The 27,068-nt window shown below is 41.9% G+C and overlaps 1 long non-coding RNA gene across 1 annotated transcript; it reads right to left on the reverse strand.

The window, feature by feature from the left end:
- Nucleotides 1-7,547: 7,547 nt before the first annotated feature.
- On the reverse strand, nucleotides 7,548-10,058 carry LOC135464583 (uncharacterized). Its single transcript, XR_010443665.1, has 3 exons — nucleotides 9,969-10,058; nucleotides 9,322-9,373; nucleotides 7,548-7,661 (listed from the first exon to the last, which is right to left on the reverse strand). It is a non-coding gene; the product is annotated as an uncharacterized LOC135464583 (long non-coding RNA).
- Between the last annotated feature and the right edge of the window lie 17,010 nt (nucleotides 10,059-27,068).

Here is a 27,068-nt window from a genome sequence, read left to right on the forward strand (position 1 = left end):
AAACGTTGTGGGAGGTCACTGAGCACATACGTTATCAAGATGGTCCATAAAACCAGTCATACATTTGCTTGCGTTTAACTCTGTGAAAAAAAATCTGACGAAAGTAGTCATGTAAATGTATTTTCAAGTAGAGTTTAAAATTGTTTTTTTGATGATGTTTGTTTCATTTTTACAGGTTCTTTCCTCTTAAGTTATCTAAGAGGTGGGTGTCAAATGTTCGAGCAAGGACGCAGTTTCAGTGCTAGCCAAAGTCGTCAAATTCTATAGATTCGCCCCTAGACCCGGCCGAAGTAAACAAACAAATTAGCAATCAAACGAGTGTAATGTCCGATTTGATTGCCCAGTTATTCGAATAAAGTTTCCTCCTGGGGAATGAAGGCTGAAGCAATTTTGAATGAACAATTGGCTGGGATAACTGTAAGATCCGAATTGTCGTCAGTCGTGTTAAACGCTGGATCTAATGTACACTGAACACCCCTGTAATCTGTTTGACTGACAAACCGAAAGCGATCCTGTGGGTTTTCCAAAGCAGAGCAAACAAAGCGATTTCTGTTGATTAGGAGGATTTTCGAAATTGACCACAACATTTCGTGAGGTTAAATCAATTGACGCACGAATCTAATTGGCTTGTCCCAAGCCTCTCCTCTGTATAACATTTCGCAGGTTTTGAAAACGTTTAGTCCTCAAGATTATACATGAGCAATTCAGCCATATGGGTCCAAGACTTGCCCCCGAACTGAACAGTGAAGGAGCACTGACTGGGTAATGCTGCAAAACACACATTTTAAGTTGTTGATACGCTATAAATTTTTGCACTGTTAGTTTGCACCTAGTCAAAATATATCAGAATTTTGTCTGTTTTTGACAGAAATGAAAACTTTTTTGCCAGTGTTACTTCCTACGGAGGTTACCCGATTGCTGTGAGTTCAAGTCCAGCTCACGCTGGCTTCATCTCCGGCCTTAAGTGGGAAGGTCTGACTGCAGCCTGCGGGTGGTCGTGGGTTTCCCCCGGGCTCTGTCCGGTTTCCTCCCACCATAATGTTGTTCGTCGTCTAAGTGAAATATTCTTCAGTACGGTGTAAAACACCAGTCAGATAAATAAATAAATAAATTCGGGGGTTACCAAGGTAACAGAATGCTATGACTTCCCTCCCAGCAACCACAGCACGGAAAAATAATGGTCATGCTAGGTTGATTTTTTGATATATTGTAGAGAACAGTGCAAGCTGCATGTGGTGGTATGGCACTGCCCCACGCGAAAATTAGGGCATATATATTTTTGAGGTAGAAGCTGACAAATTTACTACATAAATATCAATGAAAATCAATGCGATCGGGTAACCTATAAAAGCCACGCTCACTTAAGCCATGCTGTCTTTATCTAACCTCAGAACATCGTTTGTGGATAGAAATCGACGGTAAAGGTTAAGCTGTGAACATTTAAACAAGAGTAGCCATGTAAATGTCCCGTATAGCGGCGAGGGCTGAATGCCCACAAAGGTAGGGCCATATCTGAGGCAAAGACGTCAAAATGTCCTGATGTATTTGTACCTGCAATCAGATAACGCTCACCCAGACGGTAAATAATGCTCCACGTGTGGTTGTGGTGACATTTTTACATGTCTAAATTACCAAAGTCATCGCGGTAGAAATCATCAATGAAACCGAATGATCCCTGTTACGGATACCCGCCATTTTAGCAGTACAAAAAACCCCGGTTTTTGTGAACTTACCTATTACAGCCTGGAATGATAAAGAAAGGCGAATTCAAACTTCAGCAAACCACCCCAGTAAATTTATTTATTTATCTATCTCATTGGTGTTTCACGTCGGACAGAAGAATGCTTCACTTCACTCGTACGACAGCGGTCAGCATCATGGTGGCAGGAAACCGGTGAGAGGATCCTGGTTCATTGAGCTGGCCCGCTAACCACCCCGGCCACGGAGGCTCACGCCCACTGTAAATGGCACACCATCTGACGTATAAATGCAGCTGCCACCTCCTGACCTTTGTGATTTTGCATTGTGTTCAGGTGAGCATATATTAGTCAGTGTGGCACAATAACCAAGCCTCATTTTAACCTAGGGGTCCTAGGTAAACATATACATGAGCAGTTAGAATAAAACCCTGACGGAGGTAAATTGAGAAGAGGCCGTGCTTCACCGGTTACGTGTGACCATTTGACAATGTCGTCACTGCTCTGGTTTTTCTCTCTATGCTGTACGTCTTAATATGTTGTATTTCCGCATGAACCAGGATTCTGCTGGTGGACTAAACATCCCCGAGGCCTAGTCCCTTTGCATTGTTTTAATGATTGTATGTTAAATGTGATGACGAAGCAGCACTTTGAGTAATTCCAGACCAGGGGCGTCTAATAAATTGCAATTAACATGACTGCAATTTTGTTGTTGTTGTTGTTGTTTTTTTACCTAATTCTCCTTAAGCCATGGTGCTAGGGGGCGTATAATTTGTGCATAAAATTATTTATGCATTTACATTAACAGTTAGAATAAAACCCTAACTGGGGTAAATTGACAAGAGGCCTTATTTCACCGGTTACCATTTTGCCAGATATCACACTGTCGTTACTGGTCTGATTTTACTCTGTCTGATGTAGCAGTATTTCACCGGTTACGTGTGACCATTTGCCAGATATCACACTGTCGTCACTGCTCTGGTTTTACTCTGTCTGATGTAGCAGTATTTCATCGGTTACGTGTGACCATTTGCCAGATGTCACACTGTCGTCACTGGTCTGGTTTTACTCTGTCTGATGTAGCAGTATTTCACCGGTTACGTGTGACCATTTGCCAGATGTCACACTGTCGTCACTGCTCTGGTTTACTCTGTCTGATGTAGCAGTATTTAACCGGTTACGTGTGACCATTTGCCAGATGTCACACTGTCGTTACTGGTCTGGTTTTACTCTGTCTGATGTAGCAGTATTTCACCGGTTACGTGTGACCATTTGCCAGATGTCACACTGTCGTCACTGCTCTGGTTTTACTCTGTCTGATGTAGTCTTGTATATTATGAAGTTCAGGTGGCTTCTTGGTGAGATTTTCCACACGTTGGTGGTGGTAGAAACTTTCACGCACGTGCACGTATAGAAATGAATTTCTTTTGATCTGTATGCCTGAAATTTAAATGAAAAAAGCTGATTAAGCATGCTGTATATAAAGAAGGAAATTAAAGATAGGAGAAATTAAAGTGGGCCCATTTTATTGGATAAGCTTCCTTGAACCAATCAGAAACGGGTTTCGTGCAAATCAAAACAAGTTCTGGCTACAGGCACCAGCAAAAATATCACATATTTGTAACATAGTTAAGTCTGTCACAACCACCCAGTGGAGTTTGGTAGTACAGGGCTTGTCTTGTAATACTAAGATGCAAAATATCGTACGACAAAAGTACGCGAAAAAAATGTCGGACGACGCTTTGTGAAACTGGGCCCTGTTGTATTACGTTAAACTAATCAGCGGAGCACAAAGTTTGACTCCTACCAACCTATTAACTGCAGACAAAATGTCGTACATTTGTGACCGAGTTTAGTCTGACACAATCAATAGTCAGTAGAGTCTGTCCGGATTCCGAACGACGGCATGCTGCTGTGATTTTAAATACTCCGACAATGTCGCGTGATGTACAATGGGTTTAACCTTTCTGTCCCACGGAGCACACCCTTCTCAGTTGCTGGGCAAAGCTCTCAAGGAGTTCTATGACGTCTTATCTGGCCAGCAAGTTAACATTACAGTAATTTATCCCTTCGCCCAAGTCACATGTGCATCATAACATTCAAGACTACAGCATGGAGAGTAAAACGATAACAGCGACGTTAGTATGATAGTTGGCAAATGGTCAAACGAAGCCGATGAAATACGGTCTCCTGTCTGATTCTAACTGTTCATGTAAATATTCAACCAGTAGCAAATTACACGCCCACTAGCACCATGCTTAAACTGAATTAGCTACAATTATGCATGCCATTTTGATATGAATATGACATTATTTGCAATGAACGCCTCATATACGTCACTGGTGAAGAATTATTCAAGATGCTATAATGCCGTCGCATTTAATACACAAACACAGTAAAAACAATGCAAAGAGACCAGGCCTCGGGAATGCTTAGTCCACCAACAGGGAGCAGGCCTCGGGTATGCTTAGTCCACCAGCAGGGACCAGGCCTCGGGGATAATAAGTCCACAAGCAGGGACCAGGCATCGGGTATGCTTAGCCCACCAGCAGGGAGCACGCCTCGGAAATACTTAGTCCACTAACATGGACCAGGCCTCGGGTATGCTTAGTCCACCAGCAGGGACTAGGCCTCGTGGGTGCTTAGTCCAGCAGCGGGGACCAGGCCTCGGGTATGCTTAGTCCACCAGCGGGGACCAGGCCTCGGGTATGCTTAGTCCACCAGCGGGACCAGGCCTCGGGTATGCTTAGCCCACCAGCAGGGACCAGGCCTCGGGTATGCTTAGTCCACCAGCAGGGACCATGCAGGCCTCGGGGATGCTTAGCCCACCAGCAGGGACCAAACCTCAGGTATGCTTAGTCCACCCACAGGGACCAGGCCTCGGGTATGCTTAGTCCCACTAGCGGGGACACGGCCTCGGGTATGCTTAGCCCACCAGCAGGGACCAGGCCTCGGGAATGCTTAGTCCACCAAAAGGGACCAGGCCTCGTGGGTGCTTAGCCCAGCAGCGGGGACCAGGCCTCGGGGATGCTTAGGCCACTAGCGGGGACCAGGTCTCGGGTATGCTTAGTCCACCAGCGGGCACCAGGCCTCGGGAATGCTTAGTCCCACCAGCAGGGATTAGGCCTCAGGTATGCTTAGTCCACCAGCGGGGACCAGGCCTCGGGTATGCTTAGCCCACCAGCAGGGACCAGACCTCGGGGAATGCTTAGTCCACCAGCAGGGACCAGGCCTCTGGAATGCTTAGTCCACCAGCAGGGACCAGGCCTGGGATATGCTTAGTCCTCCAGCAGGGACCAGGCCTCGGGTATGCTTAGTCCTCCAGCGGGGACCAGGCCTCGGATATGCTTAGCCCACCAGCAGGGACCAGGCCTCGGGAATGCTTAGTCCACCAAAAGGGACCAGGCCTCGGGAATGCTTAGTCTCGGGGGCCTCGGGGATGCTTAGCCCACCAGCAGGGACCAGACCTCAGGTATACTTAGTCCACCCACAGGGACCAGGCCTCGGGTATGCTTAGTCCACTAGCGGGGACACGGCCACGGGTATGCTTAGCCCACCAGCAGGGACCAGGCCTCGGGAATGCTTAGTCCACCAAAAGGGACCAGGCCTCGTGGGTGCTTAGCCCAGCAGCAGGGACCAGGCCTCGGGGATGCTTAGGCCACTAGCGGGGACCAGGTCTCGGGTATGCTTAGTCCACCAGCGGGGACCAGGCCTCGGGAATGCTTAGTCCACCAGCAGGGATTAGGCCTCAGGTATGCTTAGTCCACCAGCGGGGACCAGGCCTCGGGTATGCTTAGCCCACCAGCAGGGACCATACCTCGGGAATGCTTAGTCCACCAGCAGGGACCAGGCCTCTGGAATGCTTAGTCCACCAAAAGGGACCAGGCCTGGGATATGCTTAGTCCTCCAGCAGGGACCAGGCCTCGGGTATGCTTAGTCCTCCAGCGGGGACCAGGCCTCGGATATGCTTAGCCCACCAGCAGGGACCAGGCCTCGGGAATGCTTAGTCCACCAAAAGGGACCAGGCCTCGGGAATGCTTAGTCCACCAACAGGGACCAGGCCTCGGGTATGCTTAGTCCACCAACGGGGACCAATATAAAAGACTACATCACAGACAGTAGAGTTACCGTTGACAAATCGTCATGCGCAGTCCATGAAACGGTCATTTGTCATTTTACCTCAGATAGGGTTTTATGTTAACTGTGCATGTAAATACTTAAATAATAGCACACTATACGCCCACTTCATTAAAATAGTGGGTTCGAATCCAGTTCTCGCTGACTCGGATACGATTTTACTTTGGCCAGATAAAAACGCTACGGGAGCCGGTCGTTGTCTAGCGGCATCTATGGCCAGGAGAGTTCCCAGACACGCGACACCGCTATCTGGAATATAGTATCTGGTTCCGTCGCTTACAAACGATCGACGATCATTTGAAGGGTGGAGTCAATCCGAGTCCCCAGGGTAAACCACCAACTTGAGACAAGTTAGTACTGGCGAGTTTTCTGTTGAGGGTTCAATTCCTGTCTTGGAAAGGGATTTTACAGATTCCCTCGCTCTCACTCGTAGTAAGGCATTGATGGCATTAGGGTATTGATGACACTCATGTGATCATGCGCACAGTCTAATATTAGTTAAAGACGTCTTGTCTTCACCAATAGGACGTGCATATCTGTGCATCATATCTTGTGAAAGTCTGTCGGTAGGTTTCCAAAGGTCAGCTGTTTACGCCGGACACACCTTGTTTCCTCCAGTAATGATACTGATTGCCATGCCATAAGTGAAAAACCAGCCTTCTGTAAAGTGAAGGAATTCGTGTAGCTAGTGGAACGGCAGTAGGGTCTGCCTGTTTGGATAATGTTGCCAATTATTTCAACAAAGATGAATAATTAGAGCTGACACAATTCTGCTATTCACAAGTAGAGGGCGCTGTTCTGCCATCCTTTTCCAGATTTGCCTCCCTTTGCGATGGTCTGATGGTACATGCATTCCGCGGAGAGCCATTCTCTTCTGCGGCTGCTGCCCTCAGCACCGAAATCCGCCTGGTGATCTGAGAGGTTAGAGCAATGAAATATGACTGGCGCGTCTGGTGTCAGTATCATGTGACTGTGTAGGGTGTAATGTCTGGTGTCCTCGGCATGATACTTCAGTGACGACAGCACTTTGGTGGCATGGACTCGCCCTGGCATAAGACACAGTATATGTACATATACCTGATGACTCTTTGTCGTCATATGACTGAAAAATTGTTAAGTTCGACGTGAAACCATTAGCATTTATACATACATCATGATATCATCAGAGCCAGGTAATTAATGTTACTTCTTTACCTATCAGCAACAACCACGATTTTGACAATCTTTTAACAAGCACAAGGGTTATTACAGATAGGCAACCTTCGCATGGTCGTGGGTTTGCTCTGCATGGTTTCCTCCCACCATAATGCTGGCCGCACCCGCGGATGGTCGTGGATTTCCCCCGGGCTCTGCTCGGCTTCCTCCCACCATAATGTTGGCTGATGTCGAATAAGTGAAATATTCTTGAGTACGGCGTAAAACACCAAATAATTAAATGAATAAATAAATAAACAAATAAATAAATAATGAATAAATACGTAAATTAATATTACAGAAAGAAAAGATCCCGTGTAAGTACACTATGCGTATGTATAAGTGGGATGTACTGTCTCTGAGGTTGGCCTGTATAATTTATTTAATTCTTTTTTTGTTTAACGAGGTTTTCTCACAGCCTTATAACAACAACAGTAAAATCAACATATATACATAAATTAACATAGAGAACAATTGGATAAATTTTGAACTCATTTACCGTTAACACAAACTTTAATTTCCCTATCACACACGTAATCTTTTAACCACGTAAGTAAGGGATCTTCGATGCCCAACTGCTCCGACTACACAGAAGACCATCATGCCAGACTTTATGAAATGTCTTACTGACATCTAAAAATAATAAACATGTCATTTCCACTGTCAAGACTTTTGTATATGTCATGAACAATGTTTATTAAGTGCCATATACTCGAATCTCCACGTTTAAATCCAGAGTTATTTGGTATAAGAAGATTATTTGACATACAATACTCATACTGATGTTTATAGACGAGATTGTCCAAGACAATAGAAAGAAAAGGTTGAAGAGAATCCAGGACAAAAGCACCGGCGGACAAAAAACCCGCGGACATAGGCCTCGCGGACAAAAAAAAAACGGCGGGCAAAAGCCCGGTCGTTTTAATTAACCGACAAAATATATGCGACAGTCTACCGAACATGCTGTAAAATATTTGTTGGTGGAAATTCATATAGTGTGACTTTGTTTTCCATCGAAAAATTGGTAATCAAAGCGTATCCTAGTCTCTCACTCAGGTTCAGCAGTATTTCTCTCAAAACAATATATATATATATATATATATATATATATATATATATATATATATATATGTCAGCATGGCAAACACGTTATAGCTTACTAAACTTCACAATAACACCTCGCGACTGCCGTAGGGTGTGCATTTTGAGTCGGTTTACAGGTATCTTATGTAATTTATGTTGTCACCGTAACAGACGTATTTAAAAAATTTTATTATTTAGAAATTGAAACTAAATAACATTATAGTTCACCAGAAAAATATTATTTTTGAATAATCTCCACAAGAAAAATAAATAATAATTTATTTTTATAGGCTACTGTGTATTTTTTTCTGTATTTTATTTGCTCTACATGGATGTATATAACAAATAAAATGAATTAGTGATTGTAACGTTCAATGGAAAACATTCTGTATTAAAAGCGTAATTAAAAATTTATATATTACTGCCCGAAATTGGGAAAAATGAATGTTGGATGTATGTTTCTGAACATCTATACTTTGGTGGGGGGGGGACAGGCACGTTTTGTTTCTTTTGTTTTAGGAGGTTAAAACCATCACTGCTACAAGTATTTGGAATCAACTATTTTCCTTTAGAGGTGTTAAGCTATAGCATGTAAATTAATTTCAGGGGTAGGAACAACTGACATAGATATACGATTTGTGCCCTTAGAATAGAAAATAAAACTCTTTTAAATGCAATACAGCAATTCTTGACCATACTTGTGGACATCTTTAGTTTTCAGATAAACTTGGAATGGAGGTCGAGGATTCTGTGTACCGCAGACAGGTACATAGCTGTTTTCGATGTCGTCCAAACGGTTAGAATACATGGAGATTGAACAAGTGAGAGGAGATTCTGAGGGTTACAAACATGTATTGAGATCTGAAACGTCACCTCAGGGAGATTGTTTTGAGTTTTCTCAAACAAGCAAACAACTTATGTCATTTAACATATACACTTAATACTGATCGACGGCCTTATGTCCAACGGGGATTTTGTACGCCGGGGATTTTACCCGAGGGGTTTTTGTCCGCTCAACGATAATTAGAAACATCAGGTCTATCTCCTTTTTTAAACACAGGGCAGGCTTCAGATAGCTTCCATGCTGCTGGAAAAAACAGTTGTTGGTGAAGAATAGTTAAAAAAGATTAGTTACAGAAGCTGTAATACAATCGGCAGTGGTTTTAAGCATGGAGTTGTTTATACCATCAGTACCTGAGGCTTTCCGTACCTGAATTGTTTGATCCCATTCCCACAGGTCTGTGCACAACTGACACGTGATTCTGTAACATACGTAAAAGGTTATAAGACAAGTACTGTGTGGTGATGAGCTGATTGAGATGCGAAAAAATTACAGAATCCATTCACTTTCTCAACGTCATTTGACACGTTTTTGCCATTAGTAGAAAGAGGAGGAATAGAGGGTTTTGCTTTTGATCCTAGTAGAGATTTAATTATCGACCGGTATGCCTTTTTCAAGTTTTAACTTTTAAATTTGTAGAGTACCGCAGAATTGCTTAGAGTTTGGAACTATTAGCCTCCCTTCTAGATATATAAAATCAAAACTTGTCCCCGTCAGACAGTCCATTTGTATTCTAGACAACAACGATTCCTCTCTTGTACCGAACATCGTTCGTCATCCAGAGCTTGTCACGTGGTCTAATGGTGACTTTCGTGTTCGGAATACATTCATTGCATCATGACAAAAACAGACTGTGCCCAACAAGTACTTTGTCATTAACATGAGAGAAGATATTATTAACAGCATCAAATCGGGCAACAGAGAAAAGACAGGACAGGCCATACAAACCGGCACATTTGAAGTATTACAAATTATTAGCCATTGGTGATCATTATCACCTTTCTCTAATTCCTTACCACTAGTCACATTTAAAGATATACCTTGCAATAAATTGCCACACCTCCTCCGTGTCCGTCTTTGTCCCTTCTATACAGTACCCATCTAGATGAACTGTTTTTTTTTTTTGGGAATATCACCACAATTTAAGCCAGGTCTTCAGGAATATCACCACAATTAAAGCCAGGTCTTCAGGAATATCCCCATAATTAAAGCCGAGTCCTCAGGAATATCACCACAATTAAAGCCAGGTCTTCAGGAATATCACCACAATTTAAGCCAGGTCTTCAGGAATATCACCACAATTAAAGCCAGGTCTTCAGGAATATCACCACAATTTAAGCCAGGTCTTCAGGAATATCACCATAGTTAAAGCCGAGTCCTCAGGAATATCACCACAATTAAAGCCAGGTCTTCAGGAATATCACCACAATTAAAGCCAGGTCTTCAGGAATATCACCATAGTTAAAGCCGAGTCCTCAGGAATATCACGATAGTTAAAGCCGAGTCCTCAGGAATATCACCACAATTAAAGCCAGGTCTTCAGGAATATCACCACAATTAAAGCCGAGCCCTCAGGAATATCACCATAGTTAAAGCCGAGTCCTCAGGAATATCACCACAATTAAAGCCGAGTCCTCAGGAATATCACCACAATTAAAGCCAGGTCTTCAGGAATATCACCACAATTAAAGCCAGGTCTTCAGGAATATCACCATAGTTAAAGCCGAGTCCTCAGGAATATCACCACAATTAAAGCCAGGTCTTTATAAATATCACCACAATTAAAGCCAGGTCTTCAGGAATATCGCCATAATTAAAGCCAAGTCTTCAGGAATATCACCACAACTAAAGCCAGGTCTTCAGGAATATCACCATAATTAAAGCTAGGTCTTCAGGAATATCACCACAATTAAAGCCAGGTCTTCAGGAATATCACCACAACTAAAGCCAGGTCTTCAGGAATATCACCCCAATTAAAGCCGAGCCCTCAGGAATATCACCATAGTTAAAGCCGAGTCCTCAGGAATATCACCACAATTAAAGCCGAGTCCTCAGGAATATCACCACAATTAAAGCCAGGTCTTCAGGAATATCACCATAGTTAAAGCCGAGTCCTCAGGAATATCACCACAATTAAAGCCGAGTCCTCAGGAATATCACCACAATTAAAGCCAGGTCTTCAGGAATATCACCATAGTTAAAGCCGAGTCCTCAGGAATATCACCACAATTAAAGCCGAGTCCTCAGGAATATCACCACAATTAAAGCCAGGTCTTCAGGAATATCACCACAATTAAAGCCAGGTTTTCAGGAATATCACCATAGTTAAAGCCGAGTCCTCAGGAATATCACCACAATTAAAGCCAGGTCTTTATAAATATCACCACAATTAAAGCCAGGTCTTCAGGAATATCACCATAATTAAAGCCAAGTCTTCAGGAATATCACCACAACTAAAGCCAGGTCTTCAGGAATATCACCATAATTAAAGCTAGGTCTTCAGGAATATCACCACAATTAAAGCCAGGTCTTCAGGAATATCACCATAACTAAAGCCAGGTCTTCAGGAATATCACCCCAATTAAAGCCAGGTTTTCTGGAATTTCACCACAATTAAAGCCAGGTCTTTAGGAATATCACCACAGTTAAAGCCAGGTCTAACTAACACATATATATGTATATATGTATTTGTCATCAAAACAGTCTAGGTCTTGAGCAGCGCAGTATGTAAATGCCCTTGTCCCTGGCAGCAATCAGAATGTCGTACGTATAATATCCTGTTGGACCTCGCCATCGTTGAACTATTTCACGTAAATTACATTTTACATCCTTCGCTGGAATATTGTGTACTTTTGTTCCACGTTCATTGTCATTAAAGCTTAATTACATCATGGATTGTTCGTCGGGAGGCATTGATGATAAAAGCCGATTTATGCCTCTCTGATGTCTGAGAGAAGGAGCCGTGCGAATTGCCGAGACATAATCTGGGACTCAGCAGTTAACAGCGGAAATTAAGCAGCTGTCGAACACCACACATTGTATACAAACCAGATTTAAAAAAATGACCGCTTTTCCCGAGAACGCTCCAGCGCACTAAGCAGTGGCGTAATTCCCGGTATAAATGTGATCAAATAATTTAACAAACTATTCTCGGTACTGTTGTATAAGTGCTTTGAAACTCGGATTGTAAATCATTTACCGGTGTTAAGTAATTATCAAATAATCATATTCTGCCTAGTGTGAGGAGAGGGGACCTCTGCGGCCTTGTGATTAGGTGTGCTTGTGACACTGGAACCTCTAACTATGCGGGTGGTGCGAGTTCAAGTCCAGCCCATGCTGGCTTTCTCTCCGGCCGTGCGTGGGAAGGTCTGTCACAACCTGCAGATGGTAGTGGGTTTCCGGGCTCTGCCATGTTCCTCCCACCATAATGCTGGCTGTCGTTGTATTAATGAAATAGTCTTGAGTACGGCTTTTAACACCAGTCAAATAAATAAATAAGTATTTGAGCGGCGTATATTCGTTCCCTTATGACCCATAACTGCCTGTTCTAGTTATTAGCTTCATTGTCAGGAGTTCTCGCGAGATTTCGTTTGGCAGTAAACTGGCATCCTCTGTGTTGATCATCTATAGCAATGAAATGTATTATACAACATGCTAATGGTTTATACTTCGAATAACACTTGTAATTACTTGACTTATAATGTACATAAATACGTGTGACAAGGCCAGACTTGATTACGTAATTTGCAGATTTCCTCGTTATCTCTTTTAGAAAATTATCCGTTTTCGTCTATAAACCAGGTAAACATGTTTTGATATGCAACCTGGCTATTGTGACAAGTAAAGAGTCCAAAGCATTATGGATTAAGGATCCCAAGTATAGAGGGCTGAGAAAAGATTGATTTGTATGTGGACCAAAAGACAGTATAGGACGCAGTTGAAAAGTACGTCATTGATGAGGCTAAACGCAAAAAGGTTACAACATCCGTTCTTGGAGACTTAGATGCTTTATGTAACGAAGCAAAATATTGCTTTTAAATTAGAAAAAACGTTTTACTTCGGAAATCGTCATGGGAACATACGATGTGTTTGTGGTCTACATCGAATGCATAACTTGGCACAGTCAGATACTTAGAGGCCCCATTTAGGTTTATTAAAACTGTTTAAACAGTTGTCATGTGGATGTATGCGAAGCTCTAGAATTTAGTTTGTACGTAGAAATCCAGTTTCTTACTGTGTTTATTGACATTTTCTACATAGGCACGGTAATTTCTGCGGCATTCCAATAAAACACACATCGCATCACTTCAGTGATCATTCACCTGTACGTGCACATTGTCCAATCGTTTCAGAACTCGCAAACTTTCTCGGTTACTTTGAACATAGGACCTAAGCTATGTGGTGATTGATCAAGAGCAATATTCTGTTGCAAATGGATTTGTTTTAAAGGACGTGATGTTAGAGTTTGAAGTTGCAGACGACAGTGAGGCAGACTTCCGGTTTGAGCTTGCTTCCATACTGGGCGACGCAGATCCTCTCTTCACCATTAACGCTTTGTGTTTCTCAAGCGAAGCGAACAGAATGGCCAATATGCAGAGGTCAGGGTTAAAAATACACTTAATCAATGATAATTCACGCTAATTACGAGCTATTTACGGCAGAAGAGAAGTGCAATACTCAATCATGCGCTAACCTGGCAATCAACTCCCGACACAAGCATTTATGCCTGCCAGGGTTTCATTTCCAGCATGCAAGAGTTCGCACCTGTAATAAATTGATCAGACGTTTCCTGAAAAACGATTTTATGATAACCGAAAAGCTTTATCGGAAAACATATAATGATGGCGTTATATTTCCACCCATTACTTGACTTAACATATAGCCCTAGGCCACTCACGTAGGCCTTACCCATACTTGATGCTAAGGTTAAGCTAATATCTGTCTCTACGTCCTTTCAGCTGAATCGAATGACACATTTTCATGATGTTCATTACACCAAGAATAGCCTTTTTAGAGGCCTTTCCAAAACCTAGCCCATTGCCCTCGTTGAGACAGTCCTTAAAATTTGGGCAACTTTGGGTGATTTATGTTGAACGTTGTTTTGAAGAATTGGCCCAATGGGCCTTGCGATTATTGACCTGGAGCGTCCATTTTTATTGACGGCTGGTATATGAATGTTTGCTTGTACACCTCGATGACATGGGTGGAATTCTGCTTGTGGGGAAGTAATGTAGTCATTATTGTTATTTTTTCCTATTTAGCATATAATAGAAATGTGTTTGGTTTTTGATAGAACTGAAAAGATTTGGCCTAGGTTTGAAACATCATATCCCCAGGACGTAACCATGGTAGCAAAACACTAAGAATCCCAATTAGCCAACAACAGTTTAAAATAATGACAATCATGACGGATTGAATTACATTTGAGGTATACATCTGTTGAGCCAAGGGTGACAAACTGGATTCAGTTATGTTATAACATTGTTCGGAAATTGCCCAGCAAGGAAGTAAAACAACTTTTATGCTGCAACTCGGTGTAGAATGTGGGTTCGTTGTAGAATGTGCATTCGGTGTAGAATGTGGGCTCGTTGTAGAATGTGCATTCGGTGTAGAATGTGGACTCGTTGTTGAATGAGTCTAGAAACTTCATGAATGTCGCGAGGTGAAGGAACAAAAGTTTATAGCGGTATAATTAAAGACGTACAGCGTAGAAAGTAAAACAAGGGCAGTGACGACAGAGTGATAGCTGACAAATGGTCACACGTAGCCGGCGAAATACGGCCTCTTGTCAGTTTACCTCAGTCCGGGTTTTATTCTAACTGTTCATGTAAATGCATAAATAATAGCAATCTACACACCCGCTAGCACCATGGCTTAAACAGAATTAGGTAAAAAAATGCAGTGATGTTAATTGCAATGTACAAGGTGCTATAGATCAGCTAAAAAAACAAGCAGAAGTATTTTTGGACAACTCTCCATAAAAGTATAGGATACTCTCACATACTCTCACATCTGTAATCCCCAAAGACAGTAGTGCTTATGGAATATTTGGTTTAAGTCATCTGGCACAATTAAGGGTTTAATGTTCCGCTGGTGGCTCATTTGTCTTAATGAACCGTCCATTTATTCACTCCTTACAGCTCAGGATGACACCAGACGCATACATTTGTATATATGGATGCGGTAATATATTCCCAGTATAATTCATTTCTTATGCCTCTTCTAATTCCGAAATGTTAAAAAACACACGCTATATAAGATCTGTTCGTTCTTTGATTGAAATAGGTGTAGAAAAGTAAAAACATTAGGTCATGGTCATATATTTTTAGGTATATATTTTATCGTTAAATTATTTAACTTCGGACATATTAGTATAAAATGTATTTCTTCCCCGATGCTGTTAGTATAATAATTCTTTCTCAGTATGGTTTTCTTCACAGATAAACCCGGCAATCCACAGCTGTGTTAGTGTGATACCGTTGAGAATGGTGATTAATACTAATGTATAAATAAATAAACTCTTCAAGGATTCTGCCCTCTATATGACGTCAGCAGTGTCGATATCCAACGTACAGTTGTCCATAGGATTAGATGGGGGGGGGGGGGGAAAGGTGGATGCCAAAAGTAACATGTTGTAAATATGCAAACAAGGTCAGTATATTGTAACATGTGATGTGATACGGTTTGCAGTGGAAAGTGGGCCTTTTGGCTAAATGTCTACATTTAAACCGACAAAAGCATTAGTTTTGTGGGTAATATTAATGGGATATTGCTTTAGGTCGAAAATCTGTAACTGATTCTTCTGAGATTTGACTAACAACGGGTCCATGAATGATGCATGGGATGTTCCGCGAGACATAAGAGCGGCATAAGATCGCAACAAGATCCCGAAACACGTCACCTGTGACGTCACAGCGAGCTATTTTTGACTTCATCCGCCGTGCTGATATTTAGGTGAAAAATGGCGCTGTTTTTGGTTACTTAAAACCCGCTGTTTACAGAAGGGATTTTCACACTTTTCCAAGACTGTGATCCTTTAGCTGTGTCTCCGGGGGATTGATTTCCTTTTAGCAAAACGATCCTGATTGCATGTAGTTTATTAAGAAAGAGCTTCTGCATAAATCATCATATGCAATCATTCGTCAGAGACGATCACCTTTCATCATTAGTGTTAGCGAACATGAAGGCTTACAGACAAGCAGATTGCCATCGACCTCATGTATAACTGCGGTATTACATGTAGTTTGATTTCGGTTAAAGATTCATTATCATACAGACCACTCCTCACCAATGCGATCGATGTGAGTTCACGTTCAGCTCATGCTGGTCTCCCCTCCGACCGTATGTGGGAAGGTCTGTCAGCAAACTGCGGATGGCCGTGGATTTTCCCCGGGCTCTGCCCGGTTTCCACCCACCATGATGCTGGCCACCGTCGTATAAGTTAAATACCCTTTAGTATGGCGTAAAACACCAATCAAATAAATAAATATATTCAATATGTTTTCGTCATATCACAAGAAGATATTTTTACAAACTGCTGGCACTTAAAACCACATATTTATTCAATGATCTAAACATGTTTGTGTTTGTTTTGTTGATTTGTTAATTTGTTTGTTTATTTGTTTAACACCGGAGAAAACATCTGGCTTTGTCCAGATATCTGGCAAATATCTTCACTCAACGCCCAGCCGAATCAGCGAAAGTGGGTTTCGAACTTGCCACCTCACTGGCCAGGGAACGATATGCCTCTTTGGAGGAATGAGGCATTCCACGAAAGTCTGATAGATGTGATTTATTGCATTATTGGATTATTGCATTATTGCATAGCTGAAGTGCCTGCATCGCGTGTGTTAACGGTATAAGTTCCTATACAACTCGATTTCCTTCGATTCACATGTTGGTCAGTATCAAGGATAAAATCTGAGTACAATACAAATCTGAGTACAATACAAATACAAACGTCTGGAAAAGGGCGGCACATTTACGAACCTAGCTCGAGTTTTTCCTGATTATCTGAAGGCACGCGTGGGGGAAGAAGAATAACAGGAGGAGGGGGGGTTAAAATGACAACGCCTTAATTGAATTAATAAATCAGTCGTTCAATAAACCCCGAAGAGAAAATTCCGCGCCAAATAAGGTAAACTATAGTTCTGGACCGGGGTTGGCACAGGAGATTCTTTTCGCACACAGGGCAGCGACGTTGATGTAGGCCTTCAATCCCCCATAAGGCAGCTGAACCTGTACTTCCGTCCCACGCGACGCGTATGTTGTGTTACGACCCTGTGATGTGTTACGTACTGTTTCCGCCAGACGAGAACCTGTCGAGGTTAAGCGAAAACCACAGGTATTAGCATTTATTTCTGGAAATTCTAACGGCACGATATAAAAAGCAATGCTATAGCACAAAGTGTTTAGCTATAATCTTGGCGGGATGTTTTTATTTTGGAATAAGTCCGGCGAGGCTTTGCGTGGAGTTAAGACAGGGAAGTCATACATTAATGCCTGGAGCGGGGAGAATGGATTGACGGAAGAATTTCTTTAAACGCTTTATTTAGAAACCGCTATTAAGATTTAGATAAACCTTGCTTGCACGGAAGGCGAAGTTTGCTTTTAACCGTCACAAATTACAGTGGTAACTAGGTGAAGTGTCAACATCACAAATCAGGCCGTCAACCGTAAAAAAAAAGCAAAAGTCCGTTGTCTGAGTGATGCTAGAATGTATTCTGTTGTCTGAGTGATGGTAGAATGTATTCTGTTATTATATCATAATACTCTGTCATGTTTTGAGATAATTATGCAAGCTAGTTTGAGAAAACAATGCAAGCTAGTTGAAAGAAATAATGCAAATTGGTTCCAAGAAAATTATGCGTGATAGTTTGAAGATAATAATACAAGACTGTTTGAAAATAATATAATTATGATAATAATATAATTATGCAAACTTGTTTGAAGAAAGAAAACTTCAACAGAAATACAATTGAGAACATTAACAGTCGTCATCTGAATAGATTGATCCAGAATTTTTTCACCAATAAAACGGACCTTCATCGTACAAGTGAAAAATCGTACGGCGTGAAATCGAATTAATAAACAAGATTGCTGAATGAGGAACTCGTAAAACTTCTCCTTCCCGCCTGTATCAAAACGATCCAAAGCTGTGAAGTCGTTTGTTTTTTTTCCTTTATTGCATCACAATTATCGGTGTATGTGGGCTAGTAAATCATATATGAATTACACACTGTAACGTCACAGAAGAAAACGATGCGTTCTTATGTCATTTGGAGAGTCAGTGAAGCCTGTCCTCCCATAGGAAGGGAGTGGCAATAACAGAGTTATAGAGGGTCGTGATTTCCATGCGACACCTAACAGTGATTTTCCATGCGACATCTAACAATGACTTGGGGATCTGTCAGGACCATCATTTTAAGCTGCCAGAAATATACATAATCTAAACAAACAAACTGTTGGAGTTGCGCATGTGCATTGGTTGACGTGTTGCTTTTGTAGGCTCTACCTTTACAACGATCTATGATTTCTAAGCCCCATCAAATCGCGAGCCACAGCACTCCGGAAACGGAAAGATGGCGATGTACGCGGGGACTTGAAAGTGGAACGTCCTTGAGGATATCTACTTTCACCAATGTGTGGGTGTGCCGGAGAGGTGTCAGTTCATATCTCAGGTCAGCATGTTCAGAATCTTACGTAACCATCTGTTGACAATCCGCTCAAGGTCTTTGTCTCAGTCTGATTAAAGTCAGACCGTATGTATACATACTGTAATGGCATGTTATACGCCTGATCGTAATGATGAGTGTTCTTTGAGTTTTTGCCCTTTCTGTGGACTTTCACGCTCTTCTGTGTGCTATGTTGTATCTTACACCGTCAGACGAAGGAACAATGTATTTGAGCATTATTTTGAATATTTATTTCTTGTACAAATGCTGTAAGAATAATTATTACATAGGTGAATGATAAATGCCTTCAAATAAGAGATAATATTTTATTTGCCTAAAGTGTAAATCAGTGAAGTATTTGTATGTTGATATCATTCAGTGACCGTTTTCCCTTTGTGTTACTTTACAGTTTCACGGAGCTTTAATTTCTAAGACTCTTCGAGGATGTTGTGAACCTATTAAAGCTCCAGTATAGGATGTCCTTGCCTTTGGTCGATCCTTCATGGGATGCATTTGGTGCATCCTTCATTATACACAAAGTGGCCTCAAATACACTGTAACTTAAAGGGTATAGAGAAGATTGCGGCATCGAGCGATTGGCCAAATGTGCTCACTGAACATTCGTTATACATACGATCTTATTTTAATCCGATTATAGGCCTACCAGTCTAGACCTCACCTGGAGTGGGATGTTGACATCACAAGGAATATGTCGGAAGTAAAACACGAAGTAAGATCAATGTCGACATCACTGTCTGAAGTTAAAGATGGCTTGTGGGACTTCAGGGAAACATCGGACATTCTTCGCCTCGATTTAGGCCATTTAAGCGAAAAAGTAACGTCGTTAAAGGAAAGTAATGAACTCCATTACGAGTTAGATAGACTAGAAACCTATCCGCATCTTGACAATACCGGAAAAAGATGACGATGCTTTCTCTGTGTGCAGGAGCTAGGTTGACCGTAGAGACCCTCAATGATATGCTTCCTGGGAAAGCACTGACACAGCGTGACATAGTTCGGGCTCATAGACTAGACAGAAAAGCAACAGATTGTTTTGGACTGCACCTGGCCCTTCTTTGGGTCGTTTATCGATGGACAATACGAAAACCAATGACAATGGGGGAGTTCTTCTTGACTTCTCCAAGTCGACTTTGAGGGGCGTCCATGTGTCATTTATTTGTGCAGTTGAGTGTGAATAAAATCCTCATTATCCCAAAATCCTTGGCATTTCCTTACCACCCTCTTCGATTACATTACCCATTACTGAAGCATGTTACCACGATGCTGAATTATATCGTTGATTGGTGTTTTACGCCGTACTCAAGAATATTTCACTTATACGACGGCGGCCAACATTATGGTAGGAGGAAACCGGGCACGACCGAGAAACCCACGACCAGCGGCAGGTTACTTGCTGACCTTCCCACATACGGATGTGTGTTTTGAGTCCTAGATTCAAGAATATTTTACTCATACATTGGCCGCCAGCATTAAGGTGAGACAAAACCGTGCAGAGCTTGCAGGAAGTCATCCACAGACTGGCAAATTTTTAACCTTCGTCAAATAAAGGTCTTTTAATTAGAGCATTCTTCTATTCCCGTAACGAGTCTTCCGTGGAAGATCCGTGGCAGATCCGTGGAAGATCCGTGGCAGATCCGTGGAAGATCCGTGGAAGATCCGTGTAATGTACGAGCTGAAATTCATGCAAGCTTTAGTGGCTCTATGCGTCAATATACGTCACTGATACGTCACAAGACGTGATATATTACAGCAAGGTTTTCACAGTATCAGGCTCTATGCGTCAAAACAGACATTCGTATAGCAAACCTCAACCAAGGTGGACGTTCCAGGTCAATAGTCGCAGGGCCAAGCCTCAAAACGACGTTTAACACAAACTATCAAATACTAAGAAAGTATACAAAGTACGAAATTAGTACGGAATCGTGCAAAGAGAAGCAGTCAACTGTTTTCAGTGATGTTGAAAAGACGCAAGTTATGCTCTAGGCGACTGAGCGACATCAGTATTCAAATTGTGTACCTTGCTAAGATGTCGACAATAAAATATGTATCTCAGTTGCGCTTTGAATTCAACTGTTCATATATCCAGCGTGGCGATCTAATTCAACACGAAGAATATACTTATCAGTCCTATCATTTTAAAGTAATTTACGTTGATCAGTGGATTTGGGATTAGATGTACCGTATCCGGGGCTGTATAGTTAAATATAGAGGGGCTGGTGATGAGAAGCAATCTTGGGAAGTGCGACCAAATCAATCCCATGATCCCGAACACCTATCAGGCTTCCATTTTATCCGATTACCGTTTCATACATAGACAAGGATTCAAAGACATCAGCAACCAGTCACGAATCAGACACGTGTCATTGCCAGCTCACGTGGTGCCATGGTGTCACGAGGCTATGTCCTGATTGCGTACGCGATACCACAATTCGGAAATCTGTTATTCTCAGGGAAAACATTAGCAGGGGTTTGTTTGTCTGCCTCTTGGCCAGTTATATCATATGTACCGCTTGTTGATGAGAAACATCAAATATAAATAAGTCATATTAGGATTCTAGCATGTGTACAATTTGTAATTTGTCTTATTCATTTCGTTCATTTCATTTTATTCCCCATACATATGTAACAGTAGTATATTGTTACACATATATTAGTTTTTGGCGGGAGTAAAGTTCCGAAAAACTTGTTTTATTCCAAAATCAGGAATCATTGATAGCGACATGAATTATACAAGGTAAATAATTCTGATGTATAACAAGAAGGTAGGTTAAAACACAGGAATTAGACAGTTAGTTACCGGTAACAAGTAAATGTGCAGTCAGTTTACATTTATAGAGCGATGTAGAACTGATAGACTTTAGACACAAGGATATAATATTAACAGTTTTCTATGAAGAATTTATCAAACAAATAATTTACTATCAGAAATAAGTCGCATAAAAATTATAAGCTGATGTTAAAAACAGTTTGAATGCGGTCGCTATGAGTTCAAGTCCAGCTCAAGCTGGCGGCCGTACGTGAGAAGGTCTGCCTGCGGATGGTCGTGGATTTCCCCCAGGCTCTGCCCGGTTTCCACCCACCATAATGCTGGCCGCCGTCGTATAAGTGAAATATTCTTGAGTACGGCGTAAAACACCAATCAAATGAAAACAGTTTGCGGGCTAGTGGCAATAGTGATTACGGTGATATGGCAGTATAACAACTCACTAGCCACCTAGTGGCTACGGGTTCAAGTCGAGCCAACGCTGCACTCCTCACTGGTCGTGCGTTGTAAGGTCTAGCAACAGTTTGCACGTGGCCAAGGGTTTACCAGCGGCCTTCCCGCTTGTCTTCCACCCTAATGCTAGCCGCCGTAAGTAAAATATGATTTCAAATACCGATTAATTAATGTGAACAGTTTGCTGTTGGGTATACCAAATTCGCACCATTTTATATGATCCGCGATTGTATTTTGTTTTAATGAACACTTTCTACTTTTAAGAAAACTTTAAATAAATGGACAATAAAAATAAAATCAGCTACACCAATGCGTCTAATACAGATTAAAGTGGTTGTGCGAGATAATAGCTAATTTAGGTTTGCAATAGTGCTGGAGAAGCTGGAGAAGTGCTTATACCCGCTTCAGGGCTGGATAAGTGCATGTATCCGCTTCAGGGATGGTTCAACGTAAATGTGCGGGAATTTTTTTCTTTGACACAATTGCAGAAAAAAAGTGGCCAAGCTGAAAAGTCGTCCGGCATTTCCTGCCAACAGGGACAACATTAAAATCACAACCCTCAACTCAAGCAACTAATTATGGTCCAAGGTCGACACCTGACATCAAATTTGAAAAACAGCTCGATTCGTGAATAATTTTTGCATATTTAATGAATTCCGCACTTCTCACTGCATTCTGAAGAATAGGTATTCCAGGCCTTTGAAAGACGTCCGTGGCCTAGTAACTAGCGCGCCAGCCTCTCATAAGATGTAATGCATAGATACTGACACGCAGGAGGGAAGCAGATAGATGAGAGACAAATTCTCATATAAACAAATCAAGTGAACTCGGTATTATATAAATATATACAGACATATTTGGATTTGGTTTCAGAGTTGAACATTCTCTGCTTTCTTAAATCGGCTTACTTTACTTCCTTTCTGGACAAACCGCTTTTGCATCAGGAGGAAAACATTCCAATTGCAGGAGTCCCTCCAGGTATCAATTCTAGGTTGAGACTTAGCTTAACCGTTAATTCCCATTCATTTGGTTTTCATCTAAACCACAGTGTTTTTGCCCCCGAACCAACGGCTGTACGCGCATTAGCCTGGCTGGTGGCGTTCAGTCTCCACATACTGATTCTTCCTACCTTAATCACCCACACAGCTGAAAAACTGGAACAAGCCTTAATGCCAAGCCAAAAACTTCTTGCCTTCAAGGAGCAAAAGAAAAATAAAAAGAATCACTGCTTCTGGGAAGATGTGCTAAGCTGAAGACTCTCAGTGCCTGTTAACAGGCACTTGTGACTCACTTCTGCGCTCAGCCTATGAACAAGGCGAATTACACGACGATCAATTTAACCTCCGCCAAGTTTTCAGGCTCGGGTTTTTCCAATACCCCGAAGCGGAAGTCGGAGCTTAGGTCACTTACTACGCTCTCTCCCGCAATCAGGAAGCTAGTTCATTCAGGAGTCCACGGCTTAACTACGTGTAAGCCAGCATCTGTGGTTATGGAACGCTGTTTGTCGTGGTCACAGTTCCGGAAACAAGTTTGAAAAGTAATTTTTAAAGTAAAAAGGCCTTTATGTAATTTAATGGTGCTGTTGAAAAGATGTTGCTTTTAGAATGTCGCTTTCTTGAATATAGCTTTTAACATCAATCAAACAAATAAAGATTTTCTTTGAGGTGGTCTTATAATTAGTTCCTCTTTCAAGCAATAAGATAATTAAGGGAATAAAGTTGCTTTTGTCGCCATTTCATTTATATAACAAACTGAAGAGTTCCGATCTGTAATCTCTCTTCTTTATGTAAACCATTTATAATTTCTTGAGCTATAAATACGACTCAGTCACTTGAAATGATGTGATTTAAAACGTGTTTGCCGCAAAATTTCTCGGGGTTTTCTAGATTTCTTTGGAGTCTCTTTTCCTGGGGCCACATGGTGATAATAAGCGGTAGACGGAGCTCATATGGATGTTTACAGAGTGTTACGTTTATCCAATATGGGGTACAATACAATGCGTCACGTGTGGACAAATTTGTCAGGAAAATGCTGGTCATTTACTTCGGGCTCTCCGGATGGCCCCACCCATAAAACTGGCCGGCGGATGGTCGTGGGTTTCCTCCGCGCTCTGTCTGGTTTCCTCTCTCCATAAAGTGAAACATTCTTTAGTACAGAGTAAAACATCAATCTAATAAATAAATTTATTTATTCACTGTTCATTTAATTGTTGTTTATAACTAAATACATTTATGATGGTCAGGTTGAGGTGTGGAAGAAAATTAATTGCCCGGGGAAAACCACCGATATTGGGCAAGTTACTGACGAATATTTACACAAGCCATCTACAAATAGGTACACTCTTTTGATGCAAAACAAGAGAGTAAGCAAACGACACACAAGCTTCATCGACCTCTTATTGCCATCAAAGCCCCACAGGCAGTGAGAGCTAGGAATCTGCACACCCTCTGTCCAGAGTTAATTTTGAACCTAAACTTCGTGTGTCATAACTATTGAAAACGACAAGTTCCTCTGGCCACCATATCACGGTCAGTCTGGATACCTGAGTAGACCGTCGATGAAGGTTACAGGCCAAGGCCTTTTACGTGTGAGAGAGCGCTGTCGACTGCTTCTTTTCATTATTGCCTCGGGATCAATTCAGGCAAAAATCTTCATTTCTTTTCCAAGAATCTCCCTAAATCCACGTCTCGCATGACATAAGGATTCAGCGGAATGCGCTTTTAATCAGTAGAGCCAGATCCGCTCCCCCGCGTGGCAATAAGCTAAGCCGGTCTTCACAGTAGTTTCTCAATAGAGAGAAGTGTTATCAGCGGTTACGCTTTTCTGCTGTTGGCTTTATTAAAGACAAGATGATATTTTGGCACGTTATCGATGAAAACCACTAAAGAAGCCCCGAGGCATGGAGAGAATCACCTTCTTACAGTCAGGTTTCTCGCTCACGTGTTTCGCCGTATGACGATTTCTTCTTTTTTTTCGAGAAAATCTCCCAAAGCCTCTATGCGAAGAGGTGTTTTCTTTCATTTGATATCATTCTTGTTTAACGCCATGTGCAAGAATTTTTTTTTGCCACCTTTGAAGTATGCGAGCTGGCTTTTTCACTGGTCAGAAAGTCAGGACTGCTTTGTTATCAGAAAGCATGCTAGTCTTCGGACACCAGAGACTTGGTAGATGTCGTGTAGTAATCCAGTCGTGGATCTGAATGGTTCAAGTCGCAGGCATTTCGTGATCAGCAAAACAAAATGGCGTGATCTGAGCGTGTTCGCGCCAGAGGTCATGTGACAGTGTGTAATGGGATCGTCTCCTGCAGCCAACAATCTACGGTTTTTGAACAAGAGAAGCCGATGCAGACAAATTTGATGAAAAATAATCTTATTGCCAAAAGGCTACTCTTCTGAACAATACCCGCAAAATAGTTTTGTTATCGCTTGTTAGACGTCAACAACCTCTTGAAAATTATCCGCGAAAAAGTCCCACGCATCACGTGATTTGTAGATGCATCACCGAGCTTTCCCCCTCCTCGATCATGTGATATAAAGGTGTAATGGCTGACCTTGACAATGAAATGCCAACATACCACTGGCTGAAGAAAGGTGGTGGTAAAAGTCAGATAATAGCAGCTAGTGCATATAGACGATGATTGACTTGCTAATCAATGTCGCCAGATTCACACACATTCTCTAAGTGCATGTCGTCTATGTGCGTTTGTCCTTCGGATTCTCTCTTATTGGCTTGGGGATTATTTCCTCCATAGAAATTGGCCGTGTAGGTCTCCAAAAATGGATTTAAATAATAATCAGACTATTTCTGTTATCAGGGAAGATTTCAAACCTGGGGACATGTGAACTAACTGTAGCTGACGTCAAGAATTTCTACCCGACCCCTCCATACACGCACACCTTCTTCTACCGGCACAGCATATGCATTTTGGGACTTTTGATTTTGATGATGTTCAGGAAAAAAATTTAACTTTATAAATTCATAATAAAGACCTTATTGTCAAATAAAATTCCACTGAGTAGGAAAATAGATTTCCATGTGGAGGCGAATTAGTACAAGCGAGTGTATCATTTAGGATTCCCACTTCCACATCATTGTGCGTCAGCAAAAGGTTGATTCATGCCATTAAGGCACCAAGCAGAATGGAAACAGGACAATCTCCGAATTCGTTGCACGACAGTGGTATTTAACACACTACTCGTGTTGTTTGTCTATTTATCTATTTGTTGTCTTTACACCCTAATCAGGAATATTTCACTTATGCAACGGCGGCCAGCATTATGGTGCCGTTGGGAGGAAAGCGGGCAGAGCTCCGGTCTATAACGACCGTCCGCATCTTTCATTTCGATAGACAAAGTAATAGACAGAACAAACGGCCACAGCCTGCTCTTTATTTATTAATTTATTTATTTATTTATTTATTTGACTGGTGTTTTACATCTGCGCTCGAGAATACTTCATTTATACGACGATAGCCAGCATTATGACGGGAGAAACCGGGCGCAACCCACGACCACCAGCACGTTGCTGCATGATCTTCCCACAAACGGCGGAAGATAATGCCAGAATGAGCTGGACTTGAACCCACAGCGAGCTCATTACTGAGACGCTAACCACCACGGCCACAAAGGCCCAGCTCCTCTTTAAAGTGATAAATTTTTTCATATGTCAATCTGTCTGCTGTCTTAGAGCCGGTCAAGTTCACTCGTCGTGTACTGAAGTGATTACTGTGACCTTCACAAATGATGGACACTTAACGTTCAGGTTTCGACACTTAAAACATCTATCTAACTTCGCTGGTGTGTCAGCATAATCTCACTCTATTGTGCTCTCCAGAGCACATTGGAGTCGAAAAAAGGAACAATAAAATAACCGTTAAAATAACCGTCAAAAGCTGACTGCGGTGATTTTGGAGAACATACAAAAAAATTGGCCTAGCATGTGCGCAATCTTTTATCGGATATCAAAAGTAAGTAACAGCTGTAGCTAATGTACTTAAGGGATGGAATTTAAGCTGCTCACTCTCTGTCTCTCTAAAATATTTTTACCGCTTGTATTGTTCGAGCATTATTGCTGTCAGCATATAATAATGTTTGTATTAGCAACAACGTTTAGTAGTTATGCATTTGCCGATCGTACGGGAGAAGGTCTGGCAACAACCTGCCAGATCGTTGACGCTCCTGTGGCCGTTGGCACAGTCTATCGAT

This window comes from Liolophura sinensis, chromosome 4 (assembly GCF_032854445.1).
Source record: "Liolophura sinensis isolate JHLJ2023 chromosome 4, CUHK_Ljap_v2, whole genome shotgun sequence".
In the NCBI taxonomy this organism is placed as follows: domain Eukaryota; kingdom Metazoa; phylum Mollusca; class Polyplacophora; order Chitonida; family Chitonidae; genus Liolophura; species Liolophura sinensis.